General features: G+C 37.7%; 1 long non-coding RNA gene across 2 annotated transcripts; it reads right to left on the bottom strand.

The window, feature by feature from the left end:
- Positions 1-15,693: 15,693 nt before the first annotated feature.
- Positions 15,694-17,150, bottom strand: LOC133829381 (uncharacterized). 2 transcript variants are annotated; one of them, XR_009891727.1, is made up of 3 exons: positions 16,880-17,150; positions 16,258-16,704; positions 15,694-16,169 (listed from the first exon to the last, which is right to left on the bottom strand). It is a non-coding gene; the product is annotated as an uncharacterized LOC133829381 (long non-coding RNA). The 2 variants fall into 2 exon arrangements; XR_009891728.1 differs by having other exon boundaries at positions 16,258-16,682.
- Positions 17,151-17,840: the final 690 nt, after the last annotated feature.

Here is a 17,840-nt window from a genome sequence, read left to right as displayed (position 1 = left end):
AAAATCAAATAATGTTATTTCTAAAGCAAAATATAGTATTTTTGTTCTAAGCATTGGATGTGAACAATTTAATGACACATCTTAATCAAAGAATACTATGTTTTTGCACAATTAAGAACCAAGTAAAATATGTTCTAACAATCTAAAATACATGATATTATAGATGAAAGAAATATTTAGAAGAAGAAAAATCATAAACTTTATTGCTCATTTTGGGAGGTCAACATAAAATAAACACTATATAGTTATATCTTGGTTCATCCTCCACCTTAATAATTTTAAGTGGATTAGAAACCCATAACTATCAAAAACAAAATAAAAATCACAACATAAATAGGAAAATTTGGAGGAGGAACCTCCAAATTATTCCTCTAAAAATACATAAAAACTAATCTAAGAAAAGAAAAAGATGGAGAGAATAGAGAGATGGAAGAAGTGGTGTAAGAGAAGGTGTGCTTGAAATGGTGAAATGAGACTCCTATTTATAGATAAATTCTTTGGTAAAGGATAACACTCCTATTGGTCTAAAAAAAAAGCACATGGATTCATGCTCAAAATTGTCATCTTTTCCTATAGTTACAAATCCAATGGTGGAGAAAGAAGCACATGGATTGATGACATGACATTGTCAAGAATTTGATTGGGCCTTTCATTTTGGGCTTGCTTTCTTCATTTCTTTATACCAACATTTTATCAACATTTCATTTGCCCCAACAAATACACCTACATAAAGAAATTAAACACACATAAATTAGTAACAACATAATTAAACAAAATAAATACAAAAAATAAATAAAAATACATAAAATCAAAATAAAACTAATAAATTCAAAATTACTTAAAAAATTGATAAATTAATTTAAAACTCAAGAACTAAGCAACAATTGGCTTATAAAATGTGGTAAAATAACTCTATTTTGTAGAGTTATCACACCCCCAAACTTAATGTTTTGCTAGTCCTCAAGCAAAAGAAAAATTAAAAACACACTTTTTTTTTTTTTAATTGGAGACATCAAATGTTTTCCTCAAAAATTGCATAATGAAAGTAGCTCAATGAAAATTATGAAGAGACATTAAACTCATAATTAATCCAATAGTCAATCTTGCTTTCAACAACTAATTTTCAATATGGAAACACAAAACTATTTACCAAGTAATCATGTGGAATTTTGGAAAAATTTATGCAAAGATAAAATAATTAAATCTCAAGGAATGATGAATTAATTTTTTTTTTTCATACCAAAGTCCCATAGGTTCGTTTTTCTTATCTCTCTCCACTAATGTAAAACAACACAAAATCAAGGATCAATAGGACTTTATAGGCTTGTAATGTGCGGGTAAAGAAGAAGGTGAGAAAAATGATATTGAATTTAAGCTTAGATCACTTTTTCCTAACACATGAGTATTTCCGAACTTTTTACTAGACATCACAATATTTCAAGTATACGCCATAACATTTCCATAGTAATTCTTTCCACCCATTTGGAATCTTCAATTTTTTTTTTTTTTAGCTTGCCACAATATTTTTGTTTTTTGTTTTTTGTTTTTTGTTTTTTTTAAGATGTGGCTTTCCGAATTTCTTTCCTATTTTCACTTTGGTAACAAATCAAGATGCATAGCTCTATGATATTTTCTCATGTGTAAAGAATGAAATTCATGAAGAAGTTTTAGATTTCACATATGGGTAAAACAATATAACAAGGCTCGTGTTTGGCTCAAATGGGGTAAACTAGGGAATAATGTGTGTAACGGTGATTAAGTCAAAAGGCTCAAACGTTCCAAAGATAGCCTAAATCATTTCCCTAATGATGTGCTTTTCTAGGATTTCGCCTCAAGAGATAATTAATCGAATTCTAGGACTTGTGAGATTTACAAAATTTTATGCTTATATAAATTAATCTAAATTACACAAAAATTCTTAGAAAGATAGAAAGTGTTCGTTTATGAAAAATCTATATTTAAGCAAGACTAACCCAAAGATTAAAAATAGAGCTTAAGAAATATTCACATTTTTCTAAGAACTAAATTCAAATTCAATTTATCATCTAAAAATGAAAAATCACCAAAAATTTTTTTTGAACATTTTATAAAAAAATAAAAAAAACACACAACACTACCCCCAAACTTAAACAAAACATTGTCCTCAATGAGCAATAAATTTGAAAAAGTTAAGAAAACTCCCTTGAATGTATGCTTCCATGATTTGGCTCCTTCGTTTTTGGGCTAGAAGTTTCCTTCAAACTTATTTGAACTTGAAAAACATGAAACAAACACACAACAAACGTGAAATACAAAAGGAAATACAAAATGGAACTTGAAACTTATGGGTTGCCTCCCACAAAGCGCTTTAGTTTATAGTCTTTAGCCCGACTATTTTATTTTTTTTTTATCCTACACCCAATCGATGGTGTAGAATTTCATTTGTAGGGTGAACTATAATGTTGATGCAAATGCCATAAATGAGAATTGAAAGCATCACACCTACAAAGTAATTAGAGACATACAATTTTGGTGGCATTTCAATGAAGTAAGAAAATTGCACATCTTTTTTATCCTCCTTTTCAAATTGAGTATGTATGAAAATTTGCTCAACTATTGGCTCTTGAGGTACAATTGTATTTTTTTCATTTTCCTCGTGAGCCCCATCAATCAATTCATCAAACTCATTTGTTTCAATTAGCAATTGGATGCTTATTACAGGTTCTTTGAAAACTTCGTTCATTTTTTCACTCTCGGTTTGCACTAATGGATCGGGAATGGGTTGACTAGGAAGAACTTGTATTTCCGTCTCTATCAAAACAGTTGCAAGATGACCTATTTGTTTCTCGATGTTGGAAATGGATCGAGACTGATTTTGTAAAATTTGTTGGGTTGACTGCATGAACTGTTGTAGGGTATCCTCTAGAGATGGATTGATTTCTTGTTGAGGAGGATATGACAGATCGGGTTGGGAATAACCTAGATTAGGCATGTTGAATTGATGCACATGGTTCATTGGAGACAAGTTTTGACTCCATGTAAAATTTGGATTATAGGTGGGATCAAATGAGATTTCTGAGGAATTCCCATAAGCATGCACATCATTGGTTTCATTATAATCAAAGTGCGATGATGCATAATAGTTGTACTCAGGCTTCCAACTAAAATCAATGGGATTTTCCAAGGGATGACTACAATTCTCATGGTGATGAGAGTGAAATGCACTATTTATCTCCCTATGGTCATCTTGAGTTTGCCTAGCTTGTAAGACATCTAGTGTTCTAGACAAATTTTCTATTTGAGCGTTGATGTCTTCTCTTTCCCTAGGATGATATGCATTGTTAAAATTCCTAGTACTATTCCAAGGGCATCCATTTTGGCTCATGTAACCTATGCTACCAATAGGAAACATGGCAATAACTCAATGACAATTTTTTTGTGAAAATCTCAAGAAACCTTTTCTAATATGGAAGGTCAATTGAAATTGCAACCATAGAGCATAATTAGAATTTCAAGAGATTTAATTTTTTTTTTTTTGCAAATTAAAATTACAAGAAATAAACACAATTAAATAACAAAACAAAATTAGCAAACATAAATGAAAAATAAAATTAAATGACAAAGACAAGAAACATTTTCTGATGTGGAAGATCAGTCGAAACCGCAACCACAGAGCATACTTCGAATTTTTTTTTTTTTTTACAATAAAAAATAAAATAACTAGTAGAAGAATTTTACTCACCTTGACACAAATTGTTTCTCTTCTTTGCAACTCCCCGGCAACGGCGCCAAAAACTTGATGGACCCAAAACGGGTATGTTTTAAATATTTATACTCGCAAGCGCACGAATCGTATTTATAGAATAGTTTTCGTGTAAGCACGAGGTCGAACCCAAAGGAGTTGACTTAAATCAAAAGAGAAAACTATTTTTACTAAAGTGAAATAAATTTCTAACCTAGTTCCAAAGATTAATGTGTTTTGTTTTAAAATAAAGAAAGAAAATACTAAAAATAAATAAAATAAATAAACTAAAAAGATTTGTTTTTAATAGTTATTTATAAAATTATTAAGATTTTAGAATCCACAAAATATAAATAATAATATTTATTAATATGTTGACTTCCCAATTTTTAGTGATAATTGAAATTAATCTAATTACCTTTTCCAAAACATTATTTTTACATTTTCCTTCACTTCAATAGTATAACTTCAAAGCATTAGTTGTGAATCAATTTAATGAAACTACAAAAAAATCAAATAATGTTATTTCTAAAGCAAAATATAGTATTTTTGTTCTAAGCATTGGATGTGAACAATTTAATGACACATCTTAATCAAAGAATACTATGTTTTTGCACAATTAAGAACCAAGTAAAATATGTTCTAACAATCTAAAATACATGATATTATAGATGAAAGAAATATTTAGAAGAAGAAAAATCATAAACTTTATTGCTCATTTTGGGAGGTCAACATAAAATAAACACTATATAGTTATATCTTGGTTCATCCTCCACCTTAATAATTTTAAGTGGATTAGAAACCCATAACTATCAAAAACAAAATAAAAATTACAACATAAATAGGAAAATTTGGAGGAGGAACCTCCAAATTATTCCTCTAAAAATACATAAAAACTAATCTAAGAAAAGAAAAAGATGGAGAGAATAGAGAGATGGAAGAAGTGGTGTAAGAGAAGGTGTGCTTGAAATGGTGAAATGAGACTCCTATTTATAGATAAATTCTTTGGTAAAGGATAACACTCCTATTGGTCTAAAAAAAAAGCACATGGATTCATGCTCAAAATTGTCATCTTTTCCTATAGTTACAAATCCAATGGTGGAGAAAGAAGCACATGGATTGATGACATGGCATTGTCAAGAATTTGATTGGGCCTTTCATTTTGGGCTTGCTTTCTTCATTTCTTTATACCAACATTTTATCAACATTTCATTTGCCCCAACAAATACACCTACATAAAGAAATTAAACACACATAAATTAGTAACAACATAATTAAACAAAATAAATACAAAAAATAAATAAAAATACATAAAATCAAAATAAAACTAATAAATTCAAAATTACTTAAAAAATTGATAAATTAATTTAAAACTCAAGAACTAAGCAACAATTGGCTTATAAAATGTGGTAAAATAACTCTATTTTGTAGAGTTATCACCTAGATACATGACTAATGAATCACAACAGAACTCAGTGCCCTAGAATATGGGACTAATGAGTCACCCCGGGGTCCATTGCCCTATCCTTTGTATAACCAAACTTCGAGCTGGCCCAACATACCTAGGACTTTAGTTTTTCACGACCAATGGGTTGGTCAAGCGTATTTCACGCTCCTGATTAGGCTTATCATTTCGAGGTCCAACCTTAGGATATGGGACTAATAAGTCACCCCGGGGCCCATTGCCCTATCCTCTGTATAACCAGCCTTTGAGCTGGCCTAGCGTACTTGACGCTGAATTTTCCATGACCATTGGGTCAGACAAGCATATGTCACGCCTAATTAGGCCTAACCATTTCGACCAGCGCTCTGCGTGCTATTGCCACCCTTGACTTATGAGTCAATGTTTTTGGACCAGCGCTCAATGCCCTGTTGTCGTTCTTGACTTATAAGTCAAGTCTTTTCAATTAGATAATGCAGACACGCATATATCATTTAATCAACTATCCAGATACAGAGCATTCAACATGCTTAATCAACAATCATAGGCATGATATTAATCACACTCATTCTCAGTGGCTCGAGCCCTATTCATATCCTTATTTAACAATCCGGGCCAAGCCCTAATCACATATATCACATACTGGGTGCAGTTTTCTTACCTCAGGTCCGTGTAATGTATATCAAGAACGACCCTTGAGCACGATCCCGGTTCCAAGCCCCTAGCGATAACCTAGTCACAACCATCATATAGAATCTCATCAATAATGAGTGGATAAAGGCTTTCAAACCGAGTCCTAGCCTTTGGGACGTCGAACTCTACTAAACAAGGTAGTAGGATCGATCCCGAGCCCTTAGCTTTGAGTCCCCGTCACTCAAAACCCACTTTGGCCAAAATTCCTATTTTGAGCCACGACGCCCCTCACTTGCGTCGCGACTCTCCTCAAGTCAGAGAGTCCAACTCCTTTTTCTCTGAACACGTGTCACAACACAATGGACGATCAGGGAACCGCCTAGGCTCTTGGGTTCATTAGGGACGACGCCCAAGAATAGGGTCGCGATGCAGCCCCGTGAACCCAGCTTTTCCCCTATTTTGCTCAGCCAACCTTACCCAAAAATCACCCCAACAAAGCCCCAAAATCACAATTCAATCCCCCAAACATTATCAACACATTACCAACATCAAAACCAAACATTAACTTGATCTAAATTCCCCACAAATCTCCAGTTCAATATCTTGAACCTCAAAGCTCAAGAACACCATGAAACCAATACAAAATTCAATTAAAAGTAGAGTTTATAACTTACCTCAACTGTGAAGTCCACCTCTTAGCTGCAGCTAATCAAACTCTAGACCTCAAGCCTTCACAATTCCCAAGCATTAACGTCTAAAATTCTCAAGTTTCCTCCAAAAATCAGAGAGAGCTGATTGATACTCTGTTTTGGGGTTTCCTATTGTTGAAGGGAAGAGTAACTAAGTCACTACTTTTGGTACAAATGACCCAAATGCCCCTTAGCTTAAGCCTTGCCCTCTTATGCCCTCAGGGGTACTTTGGTCCTTTATCATATATCCTATTAATCACAATTAACGCCTTATAATTCTTGTTACTTTCAATATTTTCAAATAATCACTACTACAAAAACAGGCTTTCCCGACAGTTTTTAACTGTCGCTATTGAGCAACGACGACAGTCGACTAATTTTCGTATTTGCCTATGCCGGTGTAGGAGTAGCTATGCCGACAGTTAAACACTGTCATTGTTGCGGGCAACGCCGAAAGTTATTAGATGCATCGCTGCTGGCAACACCAACAGTTAATAAGTATTGACGTTGTTGGCAACACCGACAATTATTAGGTGTTGCCGTTGCTGGAAACACCGACAATTATTAAGTGTCGTCGTTGCTGGCAATGCCAACAGTTATTAAGTGTCGTGATTGACTCTCTACTGTGACAGTTTTTATTGTCACAAAGTTTCCACACCAGAGGACATTACAAATATGCTGTCAATGCCCATTAGTTTCAAAATCAACGCAACAATTGTAGTAAAAGAATACACATAAAAAATTAAAGTAAATACATTGGTTACATTAAATTTATATTTGATTAGTTCTAACACTTTCTAATAAAAGAAATATATAGTTCCAAAAAAGTTTGTCATAAAATAGATATCTAGCAAAGTTCCAAAAAAACTAGTTTGTCATAAAATAGATATTTAGCACAGTATGCACATCAAAAAGCTTAAATTAAAAATTATAATTTAAATAAAACATTTATATACAAATCTGAAAACTTATAGATTAAAATAACAAGATTTATACATTCAATTTACAAATCTAATAAAAAGTAATATAACTAGATTTACAAAGTAAATAATTCAACACTCAAAAAAGAAAACTTATACTCTAATAAAAATCACAAATAAAACAAAACACTAAATTTATCGTCAAAATAAATATCTTTCTTCTCCTTGTCCTTGTAGTCACCTTCGTCACCAATAGTCTTTCCAAAGTAAGGATTGAATGTCATGAATTTCTTTCTAAAATCATCCCTGAAACATGAAAAATCACATTATAATATAAAATTATTATTATTTTACATTTGACCAATAATTAATTATTATAGCATCTATGAATTTAATTTTAAGTTGTGAATAAAGTTAGAATTATTAAACTTTCTGATAGGCCACCCTTGACCTATGTGTATGCCAGGAAGGATAGAAACAAAGAGAATGCCAAGTCAGTAGAGAAGGAGTAGAGTTAGTTAGAGGGGGAATTGTTGGGTATGTTGGGGTATACGATAGAGCCGTAAGCCTTAATATAAATAGTGTTTAGTTAGTGTGAGAGGGGGTGGATTTTGTCTAAGAGTTTATTGTATTTTGTAGAGAACCAAGCTCTCGAATTCTTGGTATTTCAATGAAAAGGCTGGGTGTGAATTGTTGAGCTACTGAATTGATTGTTTTTAGCTTTGTCATTATGTGATAACATATCATAAAGGTATCAGAGCCCAGATCTAACATGGGACCTAAGCAAAATGCTCAGTTGGAAATGGTGGAGGAAAAGCTAGAAGAGGTTCAATTGGGGCTTCGACAGGAGGTGTCTGAGATTCGAGCACAAGTGCAGCAATTTCCACAAGAATTGGAAGCACTTAGGGCTGATACACAGAGAATCCCAGGATTGGAGAAGAAGGTTGAGTACCTTATTGGTCACATTACGCAGCTACTGCAAACTTTAACTCGCACAGAAGCTGGGGGCACAAGTGAGGTGGAAGATCGACATCGTAAGGTAGTCGACGGCGATAGTTCATCATCTCATAGGTCGATGGGTGATCCGGCGACAACTTACCCTCCTCCGATGACGTCGACGAGTTTCCAAATTCCTCCGATGGATTCGCAAGGGGGACGGGATTTCAGACCGCCTAGGATGGAGCTACCGCTGTTCTCGGGAGAGAACCCAAATGGCTGGGTATTTCAGGTGGAACTGTATTTTCTACTGAATAGGCTCACAGAGGCTCATATGCTTGAGGAAGCCATCATCGGCCTAGAGGGAGATGCCCTGAATTGGTTCCAGTAGGAACATCAACGACGTCCAATCACTTCCTGGGCCACGTTGAAGCACCTGTTGTTGTTGCGATTCCGAGCGATACCAGTGGGATCAATGACGGAGGAGCTACTATCGGTTAGGCAAGAGACGACGGTGAGGGCATATCAGATTAAATGGGAGTCCCTGGCGTCTACAGTGGTTGGAGATCCTGAGCATATCCTCGAAGGAAGCTTCATCAAGGGTCTGAAAGAGAAAATCAAAGGGCCACTGCATGTATTGCAACCAACGGGCCTAGCCCACATAATGGAAACGACTCAGCGTATTGAGGAGGGTCATCAATTGATAGGGTTGGGCCTTCGTCAGAAAGGAGGAAATGTTAGGGCTACTCCCAGCCCACTTGCCATACCAAGATACACGCCCATGACCACTTCGTCAAGGAGTTCGACCGTGCCTTCTCCAGCTAATTTCGGGCTGCCGAGTGGGAAGACAGGGATCACAACAAGGATCAAAACTAGTACTCCTATGCAGCGACGATTGACGGAAGCAGAATACCAAGATAAGAAGAACTGTGGGGTATGCTTTAAATGTGACAAAAAGTTTCATCGAGGACATATATGTGAGCAGAAAGCCTTGCAAGTGATGCTGGTCGTCGATGCATTGAAGAGTCAGAAACTCAAGATTCCCTCCCACCCAGCCCTGATTCAAGTGTTGAGGCAGTGTCCGAGGAGCAATTGGCTATGTTGTCACTGAATTCTCTAGTAGGGATCTCATCGGCTCACACAATGAAGATATCAGGCACAATAGCTAAACACCCAGTGACAGTGCATCGATAGTGGGGCAACCCATAATTTTATCTCTAAGGAGTTGGTGGAGGCATCTCAGATTCCAATTACAGCAACCACTTCCTATGGCGTGCAATTGGGGACTGGAGGCAGGGTCCAAATTGAGGGCATTTGTGCTAACGTTGAGCTGGAATTGGGGTCCTTGCGAGTGGTAACAGATTTCCTGTTATATTATTTTAAATAATATAATGTTAGATTAAATAATGTGACATAATGTGATTTGTCACACAAATGTGATTTGTCACACCTTGTAACATATTATTGAGAGTCACAAAATTGGACACATGTGTGTGCCCAAATGTGACATATTTTGGAGTTACAAAATCAGTTACAAATTTGTAACTCCCAAATATTACCCAATAATGTGTATATTATATGTTACACATTTGAGATTGGATTTCATAAAGCCATATGAGAAATGGCTGATAGAGATATGATTTTAACTCCCATATTATGTATGGAAGTTACAAAATCAAGTGGGAATAAATTGGAACGTTTTGGAAAAAACTGAAAAAATTTGTTGCTGAAATTGACTGAGCGCCGCGACACCTAGAACAAGCGCCGCGGCCCTAGTGGCTGAACTTGACTGAGCGCCGCGGCGCCTAGAACAAGCACCGCGGCCCTAGTGGCTGACAGCTTCTTTGAATTTCGGTTTTTATCCAATTTTGAACATTTCCAACAACTAAGTAACTCCCAAATCTCTATTTTAATTCCATAAAACATCCAATTAAACATTGGTAACAGCCATGGGGGTTGGAGGAATTTGAAATTCAAAGGGGTATCTCAAACTCTATAAATAGGAGCCTAATGCTCACTTGTAAGACACACCATTTTTCATCCACAAAGCACTTGGCTGAAAAATACACCTTGAGGCTTGATTATTCCAGAGAGCTATTTCCTTGAGAGATCCCTTAGTGCTTAGAGAATAGGGGGAAATAAGCTTTTGAACAAAGGTCTTGAACCTTGTTCAAGTTGGTGATCCCCACTACTCTACACTTTGGTTGTGTGAGAGTTTGTTTGTGTTTTCATTCTTTTGTTCTTATTGTTCTTCTTATTTACTTGTATTGTTATGGTATTGAGTTTGTAATCTTCCTCTTCTACATCTTTTTATTTACTTGTATTTTGAGCAATTGAGTTGTAATACTTATTTAATAAATATTATCTTGTCCATTGTATTTTTGCATAGAGTTGTATTTTTGGTTTTTCCACTTTTCCATTGAGCAATAAAATAATATTCTCTAACATTTCCTACCGTTGGAATTGGGAGGTGCCGATGCAATTCTAAGGATTCAGTGGTTAGGGACGTTGGGGAATATGCAGGTCAATTGGAAAACAATGGTGATGACATTCGAATTAAGGGGTTCCTGGATTACATTACAAGGTTGCCCCAGTTTATGTAAATCTCAAATCTCTCTAAAAGCCTTGATTCACTCAGTCCAGCAAGAAGGGCAGGGGTATTGGATTCAGCTTGGCTCCTTGACAGTCGACCAAGCTAAGGGTCAAACCGAGATGTCACCAGAGGTGGTCCAATTGTTACAGCAACATGATTCAGTTTTTCACATGCCAGTGGGATTACCTCCAAAACGATCCCATGAACATCATATTACCTTGAAGGAAGGGGCAGGTCCGACCTCTGTTCGCCCTTATCGGTATGCATAGATCCGAAAGGATGAAATAGAGAGGTTACTGGCAGAGATGTTGCAAGCAGGAATAGTTCAGCCGAGCACAAGCCCTTTTTCGAGCCTGGTGCTCTTGGTGAAGAAAAAGGATGGCAGTTGGAGGTTTTGTGTGGACTATAGAGCTCTCAACCGAGAGACGGTTGCTGATAAATTTCCCATTCCGATTATCGACGAGCTCCTTGATGAACTCTACGGGGCACAAGTGTTCTCTAAACTGTACCTCAAGTCGGGATACCACCAAATAAGAGTGGCAGCAAAGGACGTAGAAAAGATGGCCTTCCGAACACATGAAGGGCACTACGTATTTCTAGTGATGCCATTTGGTCTGACCAACGCACCTGCAACCTTTCAAGCTTTGATGAACGAAGTATTTCGCGAATTTTTGCGAAAATTCGTACTAGTTTTTTTTTATGACATTCTCATCTGTAGGGCATCAATGGAGCAGCATTTACAACACCTAGAAATGGTCCTCACTCGCCTCAGCCAACACCAGCTATATGCAAATAAAAAGAAATGTTTATTTGCTCAATCTAAGCTTGAGTACTTGGGACACATCGTTTCAAAGAAAGGGGTTTCAGCCGACCCGCATAAACTCGCTACAATGTCCCAATGGCCAGTTCCGAAAACTATTAAGGAGCTACGGGGATTTCTCGGCCTTACCGGCTATTATAGGAAATTTTTTAGAGGGTATGGGTAGTTGGTAAGACCTTTAACAGACCAATTAAAGAAGGATGCGTTCAGCTAGAGCAAGGAGGCACAAGACGCATTCTTAATGTTGACTGTGTTTTTAGCCAACGACGTGAGAACGTCAAATACGACAAACCTTCAAGAGAATTTAAATAACACAGACAGTTCAAACAAGAAAAGTAAATAACATAGAAGATTTTTATAGTGGTTCAGCCTCGATCAGTCGGTAATAGCCTAATCCACTTAGAGTTGCGATTATAAATCTGTACTCAAGATCAGATGGACTGAGCCAACTGAGTTTCTTCAGTACAGATTGCAAAAATACAAGAATCCTTTCAAATACTAGCACTTTCTCTCTCTATAATACTCAGACCCAAATTTTCTCTCTCTAGAATACTCAGACCCAAAAGTCTAGAAAGAAGAAGTCGAACCCCTCTCTAATCCCATAAGTCCTCTATTTATAAGCTTAGGGTCATACATCTGATATCCCTAGAATCGGGATATTTTATTATATTTATTACATTTAAATTAAAAAATATATTCAAAATGTAACAAACCCCCCATTTGTGGGAAGAATGAGAGATTCCCGCATATCTTGTTGAAGCCGTTTCTGGGAATCTTGACTTAGTCCTCCTCTAGCTAGTTGATCCACCTCCTACTGACCACTCATGCAAGTGCTGGTCGGACATGTGCATGGTGGTAGGACATGTTTTTGTTGGTCGGACAAGTGCATGGTGGTAGGACATGCAGTCCTCTCCTCCAACATGCCATATCTCTCCTCTAACATGGCACTCTCCTCTAGCATGCCATATCTCTCCTCTAACATGGCACTCTTCTCTAGCATGCCATATCTCTCCTCTAACATGGCACTCTTTATTTGGGCAACCATGCACTTGCTGGACATATGTATAAAGACCAAATTCTTGGGGTCTCCTCGGACCTCAACCTTGGGGTCTCCTCAGACCACACCCTTGGGATCTCCTAGGATGCACTCTCCTTAGCTCTCCTAGGATGCACTCTCCTTAGCTTTCCTCGAACCACACCCTTGGGATCTCCTAGGATGCACTCTCCTCAGCTCTCCTAGGACCACCCCCTTGGGGTCTCCTCGGACCACACCCTTGGGATCTCCTAGGATGCACTTTCCTTAGTTCTCCTAGGACCACCCCCTTGGGGTCTCCTAGGACCACCCCTTGGGGTCTCCTATGATGCACTTGGCTTGGTTATGACATCTTTCAAGCAGTCCAAACTTTTCACCAGTCTACCGGGTCACTTTATCACAACTCTGAGGAGTCAATGTATTTATTGACTATTTAATGTGTCTTTTACGGACCATGTACTGCCATTTGTCACCTCTATTGCCACGTCATCAATCTCCATTTTTGGGGATAACACTTACAACTGAAGCAGTCCATGTGCGATGTCCCAGTTCTAGCCTTGCCCAATTTTTCAGCTCCATTTGTAGTAGAGACTGATGCATCTGGCATTGGTCTTGGGGTTGTTTTGATGCAACAGCAGCGTCCGATAGCTTATTTCAGCAAGGATTTATCACCCCGAGCTCGTTGTAAATTAGTATATGAGAGGGAACTCATGGCAATGGTGCTAGCCATACAGAAATGGGGCCCTTATTTGTTGGGACGCCAGTTCATTGTTCGAACTGATCAAAGGAGCCTACGGTATTTACTTGAGTAGCGAGTGGTAGCAACAGAACATCAAAAATGGCTAACGAATTTACTGGGATATGATTTTAAAATACTATACAGACCGGGACTTGAGAACAAAGCTGCCGATGCCCTATCAAGAATCCCTCCAGTGATGGAGTGCCAAGCCATTTCGGTGCCCAACCTGGTTTCTATTCCTGATTTGAGGGACCATGTCGCTACTGACCCTATTTTGTCCAAGATCATTAAGCAACTTCAAGCAGGGAAGGCGTGTTCTGGTTACTCATTCAATCAAGGTTGTTTAAAATTTAAGGGCAGGTTAGTTATTCCCTCTTCTTCACCTTTTATACCGCTGCTATTACAAGAGTATCATGGAAGTAGCATGGGGGGTCATGCGGGGGCTTTTCGGACATTCCAAAGGGTGGCTGTCGACCTCTATTGGCATGAAATGAGGAGAGATATACAGAAGTTTTTAGCTAAATGTCACACATGTCAGCAAAGTAAATATTTGGCTCAATCCCCGGCTGGTTTGCTACAGCCCCTCCCTATACCGGAGCAAGTAAGGGATGATATCTCAATGGATTTTATAGAGGGCCTTCCGCACTCTCATGGATTTGACTCCATCCTCGTTGTAGTTGATCGCCTTTCAAAATATGGACATTTTGTCCCTCTTCGACATCCATATACAGCAGCCACAGTCGCTTCCGTTTTTGTTAGGGACGTGGTCAAACTCCATGGCATTCCAAGATATATAGTGCAGATAGGGATAAAATCTTTCTCAGCCTTTTTTGGAAAGAGTTATTCAAGTTGCAGGGCACGATGCTTAAGCATAGCTCAGCCTACCATCCACAAACGGATGGCCAAACTGAGGTGCTCAATCATTGTTTGGAAACTTATCTTCGCTATTTTGTGAGCTCTGAACCATCACAATGGGTAAAATGGTTAGCATGGGCAGAGTATTGGTACAATACTTCTTATCACTCTGTAGCAGGTATGATGCCTTTCAAAGCCTTGTACCACCGGGATCCACCACCACTACTCCGATTTGAAGGCAATCAAACAATTGTTTCTGTTGTTGAGCACAACCTGCGGGCTCGTGATGAGACTTTGGACTTGCTGAAACTAAATTTACACCGTGCCCAACAAAAGATGAAGCACCAAGCGGACAAGAAGAGAAGGGACATCGAGTATATGGTTGGGGATCGAGTTTATGTGAAACTCAAGCCATATAGGCAGCGAACATTAGCTAGGTAGCGGAATCAAAAGTTGGAACCTCTGTTTTTTGGGCCATTTCAGATTCTGTCCAAGGTAGGGGGACTGCGTACAAGCTACAGCTACCTGTAGATGCCAAAATACATCTAGTCTTTCATGTATCTATGCTCAGGCCAGCCTTGGGTCCTCACCAAGCAGCGACCACTCTTCCCAAGGAATTGACAGCAGAGCTTGAATGGCTCTTAGAACCTAAAACTGTTTTGGATATGCACCTAGGAACACATAAAGAACACCCTCAAGTGTTGATTAAATGGCTGCACCTGCCCGAGTTTGAGTCTACTTGGGAGAATTTCACCACAATTCAGTAGCAGTTCCCAAGTTTCCACCTTGAGGACAAGGTGCGTGTTTGGGCCAGGGGTAATGATAGGCCACCCTTGACCTATGTGTATGCCAGGTTGGATAGAAGCAAAGAGAATGCCAAGTCAGCAAAGAAGGAGTAGAGTTAGTTAGAGGGGGAATTGTTGGGTATGTTGGGGTATACAATAGAGCCGTAAGCCTTAGTATAAAGAGCGTTTGGTTAGTGTGAGAGGGGGTGGATTTTGTCTAAGAGTTTATTGTATTTTGGAGAGAACCAAGCTATCGAATTCTTGGTATTTCAATGAAAAGACTGGCTGTGAATTGTTGAGCTACTGAATTGATTGTTTTTAGCTTTGTCATTCTGTGATAACATATCACTTTCCAACAAACAAAAAACAAGGTGAACAAACGTGGTTGCAAAGTTAGTAACAAGTATAATAATTTCTTTTTCAGATGACTACAAATAACACTGTGGTAATGCACCTCATTATTATGATGTTGTTAATAATAATAATAATGTAAAAGCCTAACTATAAAAATAAAAATACATGCTTGGAACACTAAAACATAAGAAGTTTATTATTCACTCCAAGAAGTTGCATTTTGTACCATAAATAACAACTACAAATAGTCTGACATTCAAATAAGATTACAATCACAACTTATTCTATTCAATTGTTTGAACTAAAAGTGCCAATATTCAAAATTGAAGAAGGTAGCAATTATAAGATTTTAACAATTATTTTGTTTGCCATTTTGTTAGTAAAGTAAAAGGAAATACAAGTTTATAAGAAGATAAACTTTAAGATAATGAACATAAAAACCTTTATTGCTATACTATATGTAAATATATGCAAATTGGGACAATATCCCAACAAATGAGAAGAGAGTCTCAGCCGATGAAATTAAAAATAAAAAGACAAAATTTAAATTTTTAGTGAGCATAGCATACGATTCTCTTTCTTTCATCCACAACAAACATTGACCGCTTAGGTGATAGGGTATCAATAATTTGTAAAAATTAACCACAAACCTGACAAAAATATAAGAAGTAGTTTCAGCTGCAAAACAAATTTAAATGAAGAAAAATGAACTGAAATGTGAAAGGACTAGTCGTGTACCTCAAAAACTGCCAATAGAACTAGCCCATCTATCTGCTACTCTCAACAAAAAAATCTTCCTAAATATATGAACTTGAAATTGGCTGTTCCTTTCCACAATAGCACTCTACAGATATACCAGCCATCAATGCTTCTGCTTTTGGGGTGCAAGAGCATTTTCTGTCAAGGATGAACCTAATTGAAGCATAAGAGGATATCTAGGACTAAACTCCTTGTCTCCTCTGGCCCACATCCTTAGCTTTCCTGATTCTGAAAGGGGTTTGATAAGAGAAGCATGTCTAAAAAGAATATTATAACCCTTGAAGCCATGCTCCTAACAAGCCTAGTACATATATTTTCTACCCCAACGTTGGCAGCATTTTTTGGAGGCAAGAGCCTAAATAAGAATTCACTTCGGAAGTGAAGAATACAGCTTTGCAACTCATCTGCACCACAATTATAAAGTACCTAAACCAAATGATTGAAAAGTAATTCAAGGAACAATTCTCAAATTCAAATTCAAATTCAAACTTTTTAGGCAAATAACATTCTAGAGAATATGATTCAACAAAGAAGAAAATCAGATCTAAACATTTATTTTAATAAAGATAAATCTAATTAATATATATATATATTAAACTACCTCTCTCCCTTTCTTCTCGACCCCTTCTCTACAAATTAACCAACCCCCGACTTCAACCTAGCTCTAAGCTTCAAACCCAACCCCGTTTACAGTCTCACGGCATCGACCACATCACATCTCGTTGCCAGCCACACGTCTTTGAGCATGCCGAGCCTCCGCATTATCAAGTCCCCCGAAGCCTCCGTCAGTACACCTGCACGAGAAATGGGTCTGTGAGAGCAAGGAAGAAAGAGACGAGAGTTGTGAGAGAGTGCGACTGAGGGAATTGAGAGAATGAGGGAATGAGAGAATGAGAAATTTTTGGCGCTATTGTTTTAGTACCCGTGTGTCCCTCTCTCTTTACAAGTTTTAACCACATTTTTGTAATAGTGTTTTAGAGCACCCTACTTGATGAGCTAAAATATAATTAAGAGAAAAAAAATAGTTAAATAGTCTTTCTGATAGGTGATGTAAATTTATATTTTTTTTACCTAAATGAATAGTATTTCTCTATAGATAGTGTAATACTATTCATCAAGCTATAAATATTTTATTATTTCTTTTATAAACTTTTGTATATATATATATGTTATCCCCATTTCTTGCCTTGGGCCGAGGACGGTGGTCCAGGCCCATACTCTGGGCAATTGGATTTAGGCCCGGCCCAGGCCCACTTAGTAGGGGAATGATCGAGAACGACAGCCAAGTGGGGTCCAGACCCGGACAGTGGCCAGGATGGATGATCCAGAACGATAGTCCAGGAGACGTATGGCCAGTTGGGGTTACGATCGAGGTGTACGCAAAACGGTCCCGCAGCCTGGTAAATGGTTCGGGCCTGTGGTAAACGAAGAGGGACAGAGGTAAACGAACTCGAGTCAAGTACTCTCGGTTTGCAAGAAAAGGCATCTGTGACTTTGAAGCCGCCCCACGACACATGGGGGTTGTCCCCACTTTTCACCTGCGGAAAAGGCCACCATGGGAT

The sequence above is a fragment of the Humulus lupulus genome, chromosome 4 (assembly GCF_963169125.1).
Source record: "Humulus lupulus chromosome 4, drHumLupu1.1, whole genome shotgun sequence".
NCBI classification, from domain to species: Eukaryota; Viridiplantae; Streptophyta; class Magnoliopsida; order Rosales; family Cannabaceae; genus Humulus; species Humulus lupulus.
Note: the sequence above shows the minus strand (reverse complement) of the source record. Positions and strands in the feature narration are given on the sequence as shown.